Source organism: Mus caroli, chromosome 2 (assembly GCF_900094665.2).
Source record: "Mus caroli chromosome 2, CAROLI_EIJ_v1.1, whole genome shotgun sequence".
NCBI classification, from domain to species: domain Eukaryota; kingdom Metazoa; phylum Chordata; class Mammalia; order Rodentia; family Muridae; genus Mus; species Mus caroli.
In genome coordinates, this window is record NC_034571.1 from 139,277,709 (window position 1) to 139,291,530 (window position 13,822).

Consider the following 13,822-nt stretch of genomic DNA (forward strand, 5'->3'; position numbering starts at 1 on the left):
ACATTTGGGGGGCAAATGGCTGAGCCACTGAGTCATCTCTCAAGCCTTAAACCCTTTAATACTAATTCATTATTAGATAATTATTTTAGTATCTCCAATACTTTTCTGCTTTTTAAAATACTGTCACTTATTTTAAAAGAACAAAAAAAATTAACCAAAGAATATATAAAGTCTGAAGAGACTGTTCCCTGAAATAATGTCCAGGAGTATCACTATATAAGTATTCAAACTTAAAAAAAAAAAGCTTAGAATGTTGTTTTCATTTTTATCCTCATTATTTTAAGAACAGTATTGTATAGTCAAATGTAATTATATTTTAGAATTACATGAACTTTGGCTGAATCCTACTTCACCAAACTGTAAATTTTGGTGGCAAATGTTACTTAAGCCTTTTGAATTTCACTGTTCTTAACTGTAAATATGTGACAGATAAAATGGGTTAAATTGTCTGTCATAGAATTCCCCCCAAGGTGTCCACTTTAGTCTTCCTTTCAGTCCTTTATAAGAACAACAAAAAGATTACTTCCAAAAATGCTGTTTTATTGCAGACATTTGGGGACCTATATGTACATAGTGATGGCTTAGTAATAATGTTAATATATTTATAAATCTAGATACATAGAAAGGTTAATTTCTTCAAGGGCTGCCATTTTACTGTGATCTCATGACATTTCTCCTTCAGTTATACCATTCTCTTGTCACATGCTACTCTATAGCCAAGATGTGGATAATATTCTACTTGTTGAGAAAAAATATATATCTCCAGGCATAAAAGAGGTGCCCTCCTCTTTAGACTCCTTACTTTCTTTTATTTATCTATCCATCCATCCATCCATCCATCCATTTATCCTCTCTCCCTCTGTATTTTTAGACGAAAATGACTGTATAATCCTGGAATCAATCAAATTCTATTAAGCAAATGGTTTGCAGTGGATAATTACATTCCAAGGAAGAATAACATTGAGAATTCTGTCCTAGGAAACCATAGATGAGGACTTTATGAACTTCATAGGTGGAGGAGATAGAAGGTGGAAGTCATATTCCAGACAGAAGAGCATTTCTGGAGCATTTATAGAAGCTATGTATGTATATGTGTATGCATGATATGTATACAAATATCTTTTGAGTATACTCAAAAAGGTTGCATTTATTATGTAACCAAAGCTTGCTTTGAACTTACAATCCTGTCTCAGCCTTCTGAGAGCTGGGAGTATAGGCAAATATCACCATATCTGGTAATTTAAATCTGTGATTACTTAGTGCCTAGTGCTATGGTTTATGTGTAAGTCTGTGTTTCAAAGCTTCATATGCTGAAAACTTAGTTACTCTTAAGAGGGACAATGACTGGGGATGCATTTCAGTGGAGGAGTGCTTGTCTGGCATTCTAAGGCCCTAAATTCAATTACTAGCACCAAAAATGGGAAGGAGGGAGGCCTAGTACTAAACAGGAAATTTATAGATTTTCCATTTTTTTAAAATAGAAATTTACCATTTAGGGTATTGCCTTTGAATGGAGTTAATACAGTTTTCTTGGGACTTCACTTATCACTTCTTCTTCTTCTTCTTCTTCTTCTTCTTCTTCTTCTTCTTCTTCTTCTTCTTCTTCTTCTTCTTCTTCTTCTTCTTCTTCTTCTTCTTTATTATTTATCTTTTGCATATGAGTACACTGTAGTTGTCTTCAGATGCACCAGAAGAGGGCATTAGATTCTATTACAGATAGTTGTGAACCACTATGTGGTTTCTGGGTATTGAACTCAGGACTTCTAGAAGAGCAGTCAGTGCTCTTAACCACTGAGCCATCTTTCCAGCCCCACTTATCACGTCTTAAAAGAGTGCATTGTATTAAAGCAAGGATACTCTTACTATTGACTTCTCTACATGTGTCAATTTTCCTATTATGTTGTGATACAGCCAAGGGACCCTTCATAAGATGTCAAACAGATGGGACCTCTTGATCTTGTGCTTTCATCCTCCACAACTCTTAGTTAAATAAACCTTTTTTCTTAATAAGTGCACAGCTTTGTATACCTTAGTATAGCAGCAAAACCTAGACATATGTCAAGCCCTAGAAGATGTACAGTGTTCAAGAAAGACATTGTTTCATTCAACTGGAGTATAAGCTTCAAACTAAGAATCAATGGGAGATAGAGTTGGAAAATTTGATAGGATCCAGATGATAAAGAATTTTGCTAAATATTTGCTAAATATTAAGTATTGGGACTTTATCCTTAGCAATTCCATCATTCATGTGATGCTGCTTTTGCAGGCGTGTAGAATACAAATTATAGAATCATGGAGACATGTAGTTTTAAGGAAGTCCTAGAAAGCAGTCAGTGTTTCACATTCTATCGCAAGAAGTCCGTGAGAGATCAATGTGTGAAGCTCTTAGGTTAAAGTCTAAGCTGTAATGGAGACACTAGGATGTTGGACATAGTAGGAGTATAGAATGTCTGCCAAGAAAAAAGTTATAGGCTACAAGTGAACACAGCATAAGAGAAGCCATATAGGCCTACAGATAGTAAAGTTATAGGGATGGGACTGCCCATGCTTGGTAGTGCCCACATCAGGTCACCACATGTTCTAGATGTATGACAAAAAGGTATGGGATTTAATGTTTTTTCCTACTGTATTTGGTCTTATTCTTGTCTGATTTTTCCTTTCTGTGTCCCCATTCCTTTCCATCCCACACTTGGCTTTTCAAACTTGGTTTTTCCAGCCCTGGCGGTCCTGGAACTCACTTTGTAGACCAGGCTGGCTTCAAACTTAGAGATTCACCTGCCTCAGCCTCCTAAGTGCTGGGATGAAAGGTATGCACTGTCACCACCATAGACAATTCCATTCTTCTCTTAAGAATAGGAATATTAGGGCTGGAGGGATGGCTCAGCAGTTAAGAGCATTGATTGCCTTTTTAGAGAACCTGAGTTTGATTCCCAGCACCCATATGGTGGTTCACAACAGTCTGTAACTCCAGTCTCAGGGAGTCTGAGCCCTCTTCTGGCATCAGTCTAGTGATAGTGCATACATTTGTACAGACATACATGCAACCAAAACACTCATACACATAAAATGAGTCATTTTAAAAATTTCTACTAAGAATAGGGAATATTTGTATCACTGTATACTAGAAATATGGAATACTTTTATTTTACAAGAATTTACAGACAAGAGAATGCCTTGAACTTTAGTATGGACTTTGAACATAGTCTACTGAATTACTTTGAATGGAACTACAGAGACTTTTCATACCAGGCTAGTGAAATTTGTGTAGAAATATAACGTAGCCTTTTGGGGAGACAGTGGTGGGAAATTATGGTTTAAAGTAATGTATTTGTGTGTCAAGTTGGCAAGGGATGGACTTGTGGTAGTTAATATTCATGGTCAATTTGACTGCGTTTAGACTAATTCAGGGGATTGGTGAGGTGTGTCTTTATTCCTAGGGAGGATTCATTTAAAGCGGATGATTTAACTTGAATGTGGGCCACAGCACTATATACGTTAGGTATTTGGATAGAGTGAATAAAGGGAGAGAAAGCCAGCTAAGCATCGGTATTCCTCCTTCTTTGCTTCCTCTTCATGATGTGAGCTTCTCTGGTATGGTTTCTCCACGATAAGCAAATGAATAATATGAAACAATGAGCATAATAAATCCTGCTTCCCTTTAGTTTTTCTACATCAGGCTTTTTTTTTTTTTTGTCACAACAATGAGAAAGTAAAAGGCTCTTCTTATGTGCTTCTTTTTGGGATCTTTGCTTCAAACTCACACTGGCTCCTACCTGCTCAGATTGGCTCCAAATGACTTGTGAGAAAGGCAAAGCTGGTGTCTCTTCTACACCAAACTAAGGGTGTCTTCTTATATCTTGAAATAAATATAATGGAAGTATTCCTATCACAGAATGTTGAAAACCTATATGTTAGGGCATTTTCGTTTGTTTGCTTGCTGTTTGGAAACCAGTATACCAGCAGCTTAATTCCTGGTTGGCTTAACTACCAGGAATTCATTTTCTAACCAATCAGATCCATGGGGAGTGGTTCCCTAGAGCTGGTTACTCTCTGCTCTCAGCTTCTTCACAGCTCAGGTCATGCTGAAGGTGCTTGAGTAGCATTGGCACAGCATCCCCTGCTTCCTTGCTGTTCACCACATAGATGCTAAAAGTCTACATATTCCTTTGAAACTTAAGACCTGTACATTTTAAGTTAGTGTGGTTAAGACATAACACTGTTAACAGTATTTTTCTACTTATTTAATCAGTGACATGCAAAAAAGATACAAATGAGGGCTGATGAAATGGCTCAGTAGGTAGAGCGCTTGCTCCCAAGCCTAACTGAGGACCTGAGTTCAGTCGCCAGGGCCCATAGGGTAGAAGGAGAGAAGAGAGTCCTGCAAGGCGTCTCCTAATTCCCACACATGCGCTGTGGTTTGTGCATAATGCCTCCCCACAAATAAAAAATAATAAATGTAAACATTTTAAAGTGAAAAGTAACTCTATATATTCTCTCTAGATCTTTTAACTTAAAAGATGCCTTAACCAACCATATGCATTGACATTTATATATCAGAGGCAAAATTAAGAGATTATATTTGGATGAACCCTTTCAACACTTATATCCTAAAACCAATTGTGTTGCCAGAATAATGAAATGAAAATGTTAACATGCTTAAACTTGCCATCTGGAAGTCTTTCTAATATCACAATGAGATGTATGCTATCCTTGTCACAGGTTGTCACAGCCCTATAATTACATTCCAGTTTCTAGAAATATCTGTTTCAATATTAGAAATATTTAAGAATAAAATATTACTTAGAGTAGAAATGCATCTCTGAACTTCTGACAAATGATTCTTTGTTTTTATCTGCATATTATCTAAATGAATTTGAGATGTAAGAATGTGCCTTAAGCCAGAGGGGGGACTCCAACTTCTCCCTTGTGTACACCTGAAGCAATTTTTCTTTGTGGTTTTTGACAAGACCTGTATCATGCCAGCTGTTTGGCTTCTAAACTAATCCCTCCTTCATGCTATACTTAGATATAGATAGATTTTTGTTTCTATTGTTGTTGTTAGTGCAGAGAGCTAGGGATAGAGGACCCATTACTAAGCAGTTTTTTTTTTTTTCTCCAGCACCTGGAACTGTTTATTGGACATTGTTGCCAGTTGCAGGAAGATTCTCTTTATACTACCAGAGGCTCTCAATCACTCTGGACACCACCATGACTGAGGAGTGAAAAGAAATGTGAGGTGACTTGATACACATTTCCTGTACCATCCCCCAGTGATTCTTATGTTTAAACTATCATTGGGTGGCAATAGAAGCTACCATTTCTGTGGCCTTGGAAACTTTGATCTCTGTCTTGACAAAAAGAACAGTCACTCACCAACTTTACCTGCCTCTTTCTCTGTTGTATGTATATGATTGAGCACTTGACTCCAAAAAGTTTGATCTAGTCTTACAGATAGAAACATCCACTACATCTGCTGAAGGTTGTACCAGGTCGCCTTCATATACTAATATACTGTGTAGTTTCTGCTTGCCAGATACCCAGACCCCTTTATTCTGGTTGATAACCTTTAAGGTTTGTTTTTTCCCAGTAACTCATTTTCTTGATGTCATTTCCCTCAATCTTTGACAAAGTCAATTGCCGTCTTTACTATACCCTGCACCAGAGCAGAGCACAAGTTATTGCTCCAGGCTTCAGGTCTGGTTAACAAGGGTTCCATGGAACTTTGTAATTCTCCTGTACTCTGCCCCCAGCCCAAGATTACGACTTTCATCTCTCTTGAAAACATTACAACCAGGAATAACAAGCTGGGTAGTAAGTAGTAAATAAAATGTGTCTAATTCTCCAGATTCAGCAACTCATTTTCATTGTGCTGATAATTTACCTATAGGGAAATCCTGTATCTGAAAACCCCTATATCCTTAATATCCCAGTTCTTGGGGGTGAAGCCATCTGGAGCCGAAACGAGACTGATTTCACTCGCAAGCTCTATCTCTTGCCTTGCGTTCTGTGTCTGAGTTGCACATGGGGAGCCTGTATAAATGATCCCCCAACTCTTAGACACGCCTTTCCTTAGTCTCTTCCCAAGACATGATGTCAGGGTTAGCCATTTAAAAAATACAGTTTTTAGTCTTCTACATTATCTTATATTCTCTTTACCCCTTTCCCTCTCCTCATAGAGGCCAGGATAGCCTTGACTTCTTTTTTGTTTGTTTGTTTGTTTGTTTGTTTGTTTGTTTGTTTTCCGAGACAGGGTTTCTCTGTGTAGCTCTGGCTGTCCTGGAACTCACTTTGTAGACCAGGCTGGCCTCGAACACAGAAATACGCCTGCCTCTGCCTCCTGAGTGCTGGGATTAAAGGCATTTGCCACCATCCCCGGCAGCCTTGTATTCTTGATCAACCTCCTGCATCAGCCTCCCAGATACTGAGTTTATAGATACTCACCAACACTTACCCAGTCTCTCTCCTTCCCTTCCCTTCCCTTCCCGTTCCTTTTGTTCTCTTCCCTTCCCCTTTCCTCCCTCCCTCCCTCCCTCCCTCCTTTTTTTCTCCCTTGCCCCCAGATGATACGCAGACTCTGTCTATGTACTTGATGGTAATATCCATGTTCGCTGTCACATGAAGTTCCTGTATAGTTATATCATTTTTCAGTTTATATTGTCCTTGTTGAATAATGTTAATCAAAATTTCAAATATTGTGAGCAACTGCATTGATGTCACTGTATGTACATCTTTGTACACCTAAACATTGATTTCCTTTGAAGGGAGCAACCAATATTGGGTGACTTACAACTTCCTGTAACTCTAATTTCAAGGGGGATCTGGCCTCTGGCCTCTTTACTCACATATGCATAATTTAAAATAATAAAAATAAATTGTTTTAAAAGGTTCTTTATTAAACACACACATTAATACTTTGCTCTGTGTATATATTGCAGACATTTTTTTTCAATTTGTCAGTAAATTTTGGTTGTATTGTCTCTTTTGAAATAGAACTTAAAGTTTTTATATAGTTATTTTGTAGCTTCTGTCTTCTCATACTTTTCTCAGATATAAAGATATTGAAATGCTTTTCGATATCTTTTTGATATTCTTAATGATTTTTTTAAAAAAATCTAAGCACAGAGGATGTGTCTTGTTATGAAAATGCTGAATGGTGGAATGGAGAAAGGTAATATAGTATGAAGTCATTCTAAACAGAGCTAACGATACCAAATAGTGATTCTCAGCCTGTGGCTCATGAGCCCTTTGGGGTTGAGCAGTCCTTTCACAGGAGTCACCTATCAGCTGTTTATGTTATGATTCATAACAGTAGAGGTCAGAGGCCACTACTACATGAGGAATGTATTAAAGGGCCACAACATCAAGAAGGTTGAGACCCCTACATAGAATCTTATGAACACCACATAAATAAGGTAAGACCAGGAGTCCAGTTTGATGGTGTTGTGTCTTCACAGTCATTTCCACAATTGTTCTGAATGCGCCCTAAGCAGATTAGACATAGATCCTTTTGTCATTAAATTGACTTTTTTGGGGGGTGGCGGGTGTACATGTGTCTATAGCTGTCACTAAATCTATACCAGCACTGTAATTTGTAAAAACACTAACCAGCAGTCTGGATTTTACTGATTAAAGAAAAAGTCCAGGGGCTGGAGAAATGGCTCAGCCATTAAAGGCTAGGCTCACCACCACCACCACCACCACCACCAAAATCCAGGGGAAAGAATTCCTATTCAGCACATATATTGTGAACCAATCTGTTACCACAGGGAAAAAGAATGGACACCTTTTCAAAATCGGTTTCAGGTGTTGATACTAGGGACTTAACACACCAAGAAGGTATGAGAAACTCTGTTACATACATAAGTAGTCCTGGAGAAAGCAGAACAGGCATTCCAAACAAATCTGACATGGATCAAGAAAAGCAAGAAAGGAGTACCTAGGCTTTCCCCTCACCTTGTCCAGATGTGAAGACAACTAATAGAACAGGGAAAACTCAAATGTAGATAGTCAGAAGTAAAAAAACTAGTGGTCTCCATTTTTCTGAGCAGTCTCATTTCCATTTCCATAGGTTCCTCTAAGTGACGACAGATGGGAAAAGGATTCACTCATTCATAGGTGAGTTAATACTCAGATATACTTAATGGTTGTTAATAGCCAGAAATAACCAAATGCCTGCCTTAAAAAATACGTGAGTAGCTCCCAAGATCATGATGTGGATATTCATCACACTCAGCCTGAGATAGCTGGATAGCTCAGACATTTATGTTGAGACAGACCGTAAGTGATTATCAGCATCTGGGTGCACAGTGACCTTATACTCTTCTAACGGTAATGCCCCAGTCTTCGGAGTTTCTCCGGTACGTGGTGATTAGGTTACTAATGTTCTGTGAAGCAGATGTCGTCAGCAGTGCATTTATTTCTAGAATAGTGAGTATCAAAGCTTTGATAAACTGGAGCTATTTTCCTTTGTGAAAATTCTATTTGCTGATATATGATTTTCTCATTTCCTCCTGAAATCACTCCATCATTGTCAGTAATTTCATTCTATTTCTTTAGGCAGCAGTTATTGCCCTTAACTGCTTGCTTTTCAGATTTTCTGTCTTTCTTGGTAACCACTTTCAACAGTACAAACTGACATAATAGAGAATTTTTTTTATAGATATATCTGCTTCTGTGGAGTGTAAATGGCCATTTGATTTCAGTGTTTTTTTTTTTTAACTTGGATAAGAATTGTGTGTGTGTCTGCGCATGTGTGTGTATATGCACACACATGTATGAGAGAGGGAGAGGAGAGGAGAGGAGAGGAGAGGAGAGGAGAGAGAGAATATTTAGTTTTGAGATAAATTTGACTCATTACTTATGTTTGGCCACTTCATGCTATGCAATTAACTTTTGCATTCTGTAAAAGTTGTTATAACCAAGCTCTTGAGTCATAAATGTTTTGTAGTTACTTGTTTTTAAAGCTTAGTTGTCTGTCTTTTATTTTATACTGTATCTTTTAAAATCATATCTACAAAAGTTTGCCTTCTTTCCCAAAGCATTAATCAAGCACATTTCACAATAAAACTCCTTTGTGTTCTCTTTGTTTATTAGAATTCCAAACCAGAAACTGACTGCTCAACAGGATCAAGTTCATGGAATCAAAGGATTTTTTTGCTGGAAATATTTGGTAAAAATGAAAACTTGATATATAGATACTTCAGAAAATAAAAATAAGGGCTAGAGAAATGACTCAGCAATTAAGAGCCCCTACTGCTTTTTCAGAGGATCTGAGTTTGGTTCCTTGTTTCCCCATGCCAGGTGCTCACAAATACCTGTATCGCTAGCTTCCAGGGTATCCAACACCTTTGGCCTCCACAAGCATCTGAACTCATTTGTACACACACACACACACACACACACACACACACACACACAAATACACACTTAAAAACAATACTTTTTAAAATAATGAAAAATAGCCACTGATCAAATTTTGGAAATATGTTATATAATTTGTCACATAAAATGAAGGCAATAATCTAATAAGATACTGTTGGCTTACTGCACTTAAAACTAGAACTCAAAGTAAAATGCAAAGAGATTATAGATTTTTCTTATTGTGTCACATAGAATCAAATCAGCAAACTCTAATTTCAGCAAGTTCTATGTATGGAAAAACATGTACTATAATATAGCCAATGTCATGATTGTAGCATATCAAAACTGCTTTCAATACACCAACATGGGGACTATAGAAAGAGAAATGTGTGTCACTGCTCATAAAAATAAGCATAATTCAGTGATGAAACCGTGCTATAATAGTGTAAAGCTGATCGTAACAGCCATGGTTCCCAATAAATGATATCTAAAATCTTAAATCTTAATCAGTTTTTTGCATAGTGGGCAGTATATCAGTTTTATAAAATGTTAAATTTTAATACATTATGATCCTCCAACATTGCTAGTCAATGTTCTGAATTCTTAATACATCAGATACTGTTAACTTGTGAAAACTTGTTCTAGGCTGCTCTTCAGTAGTTATTTTCAAGTGACTCAGAGTTCAGCATGAAATTGTATGGTACTCTAATTCAATTGGAAAGACTGGACTATATTTCATTTGATTACCCTTATTATTTTAGACTCTGCTTTAATTTTTGCTGATTATTGTCTTACAATTTGCTGATAATTGTCTCTTATAATTATTATGTTTAGTACAATATTGGAAATAATATGCTTTTAATGTACTAACACATTTTCTATAATCTAGTATTTGGTAAAAAAAAATGTAAATGCTGCCTAGATGCTGGCTAGGAAACAGTTCAATTTTAAATTTAAAAGCATTTAATTTTTTTTATTTATTTACTTTATGTGCATAGATGCTTTGTTTGCATGTATGTCTGTGCATTCTGTGAAGGCCAGAAGAGGGCACTGGTTTTGCTGGAACTAGAGTTTCAGAAGATTGTGACCCTCCGTGTGGGTGCTGTGACTCGACTCAGTCTTCTGGAAGCATCTGGTGTTCTTAACTACTGAGCCAGCCCTCCAGCCCGAAAGGCACAATATATTTTTAAGCCAACTTTTAACTTTGTATTATTTAGATTCTAGTGCTTCTGACTTGGATCGGGAGCAGCATATCAGAGTAATCTGGGGGATAGATGCCCAGTTCACCTCTCATTCCATATATTCCCACTCTGATACAGTGGTCCTCATGAAATTCTAGCTTCTCCTTTTTTAGTACTCCCCTTGCCCTGGACACAGTAATGACTATTAGCAGCTTTTAACTTAGAGCTGAGTCAGTCTCTAGAAATTGTTTTCAGTAGAGAGATTAAGCTTTTCTGGGGTGTATTATGCACCTCAGAGACTGATAAAGAAATACAAAGTTGTGGGTTTTTTTTTTTTTTGGTTTGTTTGTTTGTTTGTTTGTTGTTTTTGTTTTGTTTTGGTTTTTTGGTTTTCTTTCAATGGGAATTTTGTTTTGAAGGATCCTGCCAGCTCCAGAGCTTCCTGAAGGATATATGGTGCTTAATGTAACTACAAGCATAGTTTAGGTTCCTTTTGTACTAATCCAGTTTTCACCATTCCCTCACAATTTTAAGAGTGCACCCAATAAATCTCTTGCAGGCAGTAACTTCTCAGAGTCTCTTGGAACCTGACCCATAAGAGTTACCTTTTGTTTATTTGATCTACCAGTGGCAATTGAAAGATCCTGAGAGAGAGTGAAAAAGTATTTAAGCCCCTAGACCTGTGTCCAAAATAGACCTCACTAGTGGCAGGGAGTAGAACTTGCCCCATTGTTCCAGGATACCAGGTGTTTGAGGTTTTTGCCTTTCTATAGCCCAATGCCAGGTGTTTGCAGTTTTTGCCTTTTACCCCTTGAGCTCAGCGTTGACTCCTCTACCCCTGCATGGGATAGGAGTCGTCCCCAGTGCACTGGTCTTTTCAGAATAAACCTCTTGCAGTTTGCATCAAGACCGTAAGTGGTTTGGGGTGTTGCCTCTCCTGAGTCAGAACGTGGGGGAGTCCTCATGTTGTGGATCTTTCACAATCATTGTCTTTCTTTATGTATATTCTGCCTCTTACAACTACTGCTCATATAAAAATTTGGTAGTTTGTTTTTGTTTTATGTTGTGGTTATTTAGGTTTTATTCATAACCATAAACAGTTCTGCAGTCCAGTTAGACTTAGAAGGGGATGAGTAGTCTGTTTTTAGTTACAGAAGAAACGGTCTGGTTCTTGAGATGAACACAAGTCAAAAATACTAAGAGCTGCCAGGTGGTCTTGCTAGCCTTGTATATTTCTTAACTTAAAATGTTTCATGTCTTCTGTAAGACTGCTGCCATCTTTTATCTTCCCAAAGAGCATATGCTTGCTATCCTATTATACACTCTCATTTGTGCAGATGACAAACTTGTCAACTGTGGTTGAACCAATTTAAACTTATCCATGTCTAGCTTATGAATGAATGAGACTCAGACTATGGTTAACTTATTTGGATTTGACAATTATTGGAGGATAACCCCTAATCTACTTTCCTAACTGCTTGTCTGGCTGTTTCCCCAGCGGTGTACCCCAAATATTTGCTGTTTTTCCTGGCCATGTATTCATGGTTCACCTCCTCTCATCATGGCTTCCACCATTCTCCTCTGCAAATTTCAACCAGGTCACTCAAAAGAACCTACCTCTAATCCCTCCAGTAATTGTCTGTAGCCATTCTTATATAGTCAATAGTTTTAAACTTAGGAGCAAGGTTACATAGCATCATTTGGTGTATTGACTGAATAAAGATGACTGCAGCCTGTAGCCGGGCAGAAGAGAGAGGTAGGTGGAGCTTCCGTTCTCAGGCTTGGGGTCTAAGGCAGAGACCAGGAGGAGGATAGGGGAGAAGAAGACACTATGGAGTAGGTGGATCGTGAGAACATGGCCATGAGGGCTGGTCAATTGGAGTAGGAGTGCCCCAGGTAAAACATGGCAAGTTACATCTCAGGGTTATTGACAGGGAAGTAGACAAAACAGCATAGAATGTTGAAATCTGCCCCCCACTAGTGCTTTTACGGCTTATTATAAATGTATAGGTTGTTTGTTTTTTTTATTGGGAACTAAATGATCAAAGGTGGGGTAGAAACCGCCAAATATTTACCAGAACAGTCAACATTTGCGTTTGTTTCAGCATTTGCCATGAATAAAACGTTGGTGTACTCTGGTTGAAGTATTCATCATAGATGGACTTGCTGTTACAGTATGTAAAGTCACAAACCTGGCACATGAATCCTAAAATAATTCTATAAAAGGAAAAATCCTTATAACCCACTCTCCTTTCTTCAGTGCTTAGACAACAAAACTTTCCTACTATCTTTGGAAACTGGTCTGCAAACATCTCAAGAAGCTACAGAAACTCAAATGCAAGTTATGGATATATATTTTTTGTATATTTTAATGTAATTCTACTTAGAAAATACAACTTAATGAAACGAATTCATTTTGAAACATTCTTTTATCTGCTTTAATGTCTTTGCCCAATTAATGTTTGCCCTAAATTCTTAGCTGTTTGATATTAATTTTGTAACCTGATTTTGTGTTCTTTGAATTGCCTGATTAATACTCACCTGACCTTTTGGTCTTTTTGATGAGACATTGTTGTTACTGAGTCAAGGGATTTGTCTGTTAAAATATTTTAATTATTATTATAATTGGTATGACTTACTTTGCTTTTGTCATCTTGTTTTGTTTGTTTTTTTCTTTTTTTCCCCCTATTTTTTCTTTTCATAAATGGTCGTGGGCATTTTTCTGCACTTTCAGTGATCAAAAAGACATATTCCTGTCTTAAAATCTACCAGTAATTACTTTCACACTTTTTAGACGAGCAATGTTTCTAGGAAATATCTTCTATTAGTCAAGAGATTTAGTATAATTGTATTTTTCTCTCATCACTGTTATTATTGTAATCAAGTTTTATATACAAATAATGGCACACTTTTATAGTTCATTTTTTAACATTTATAAAGTTAGTAGTATAATCTTACTTGCACTTACAATTTTTTTTAATTTAAGTGAAATATTTTGCTGGCTATGATGTTACACAACTTTAATACACACACTTAGGAGGTGGAGACATGAACATTAAGAGTTCATATTTACTATATAGCAAGCCTCAGCTATATAGTAAATTAGAGACTAGCCTAGGACATCCTGCCTCCAAAAATGAATTAATATTTTTCCACAAATTTTTTATTGTTAAGAACCATAGATACTATGTCCAATTTTCTGAGGAACCGCCAGACTGATTTCCAGAGTGGTTGTACAAGCTTGCAATCCCACCAACAATGGAGGAGTGTTCCTCTTTCTC

The 13,822-nt window shown here is 37.1% G+C and overlaps 1 long non-coding RNA gene across 1 annotated transcript in view; it reads left to right on the plus strand.

Annotated features, from left to right (window-relative positions):
* The first annotated feature begins 5,131 nt into the window (after positions 1-5,131).
* The window catches only part of LOC110307978, a 28,478-nt gene continuing 19,787 nt past the window's right edge, over positions 5,132-13,822 (plus strand). Inside the window, exons 1-3 of the long non-coding RNA XR_002379492.2 lie at positions 5,132-5,236; positions 8,069-8,115; positions 9,094-9,169. This is a non-coding gene — a long non-coding RNA (uncharacterized LOC110307978). The remainder of the gene's footprint in view (positions 5,237-8,068; positions 8,116-9,093; positions 9,170-13,822) is intronic.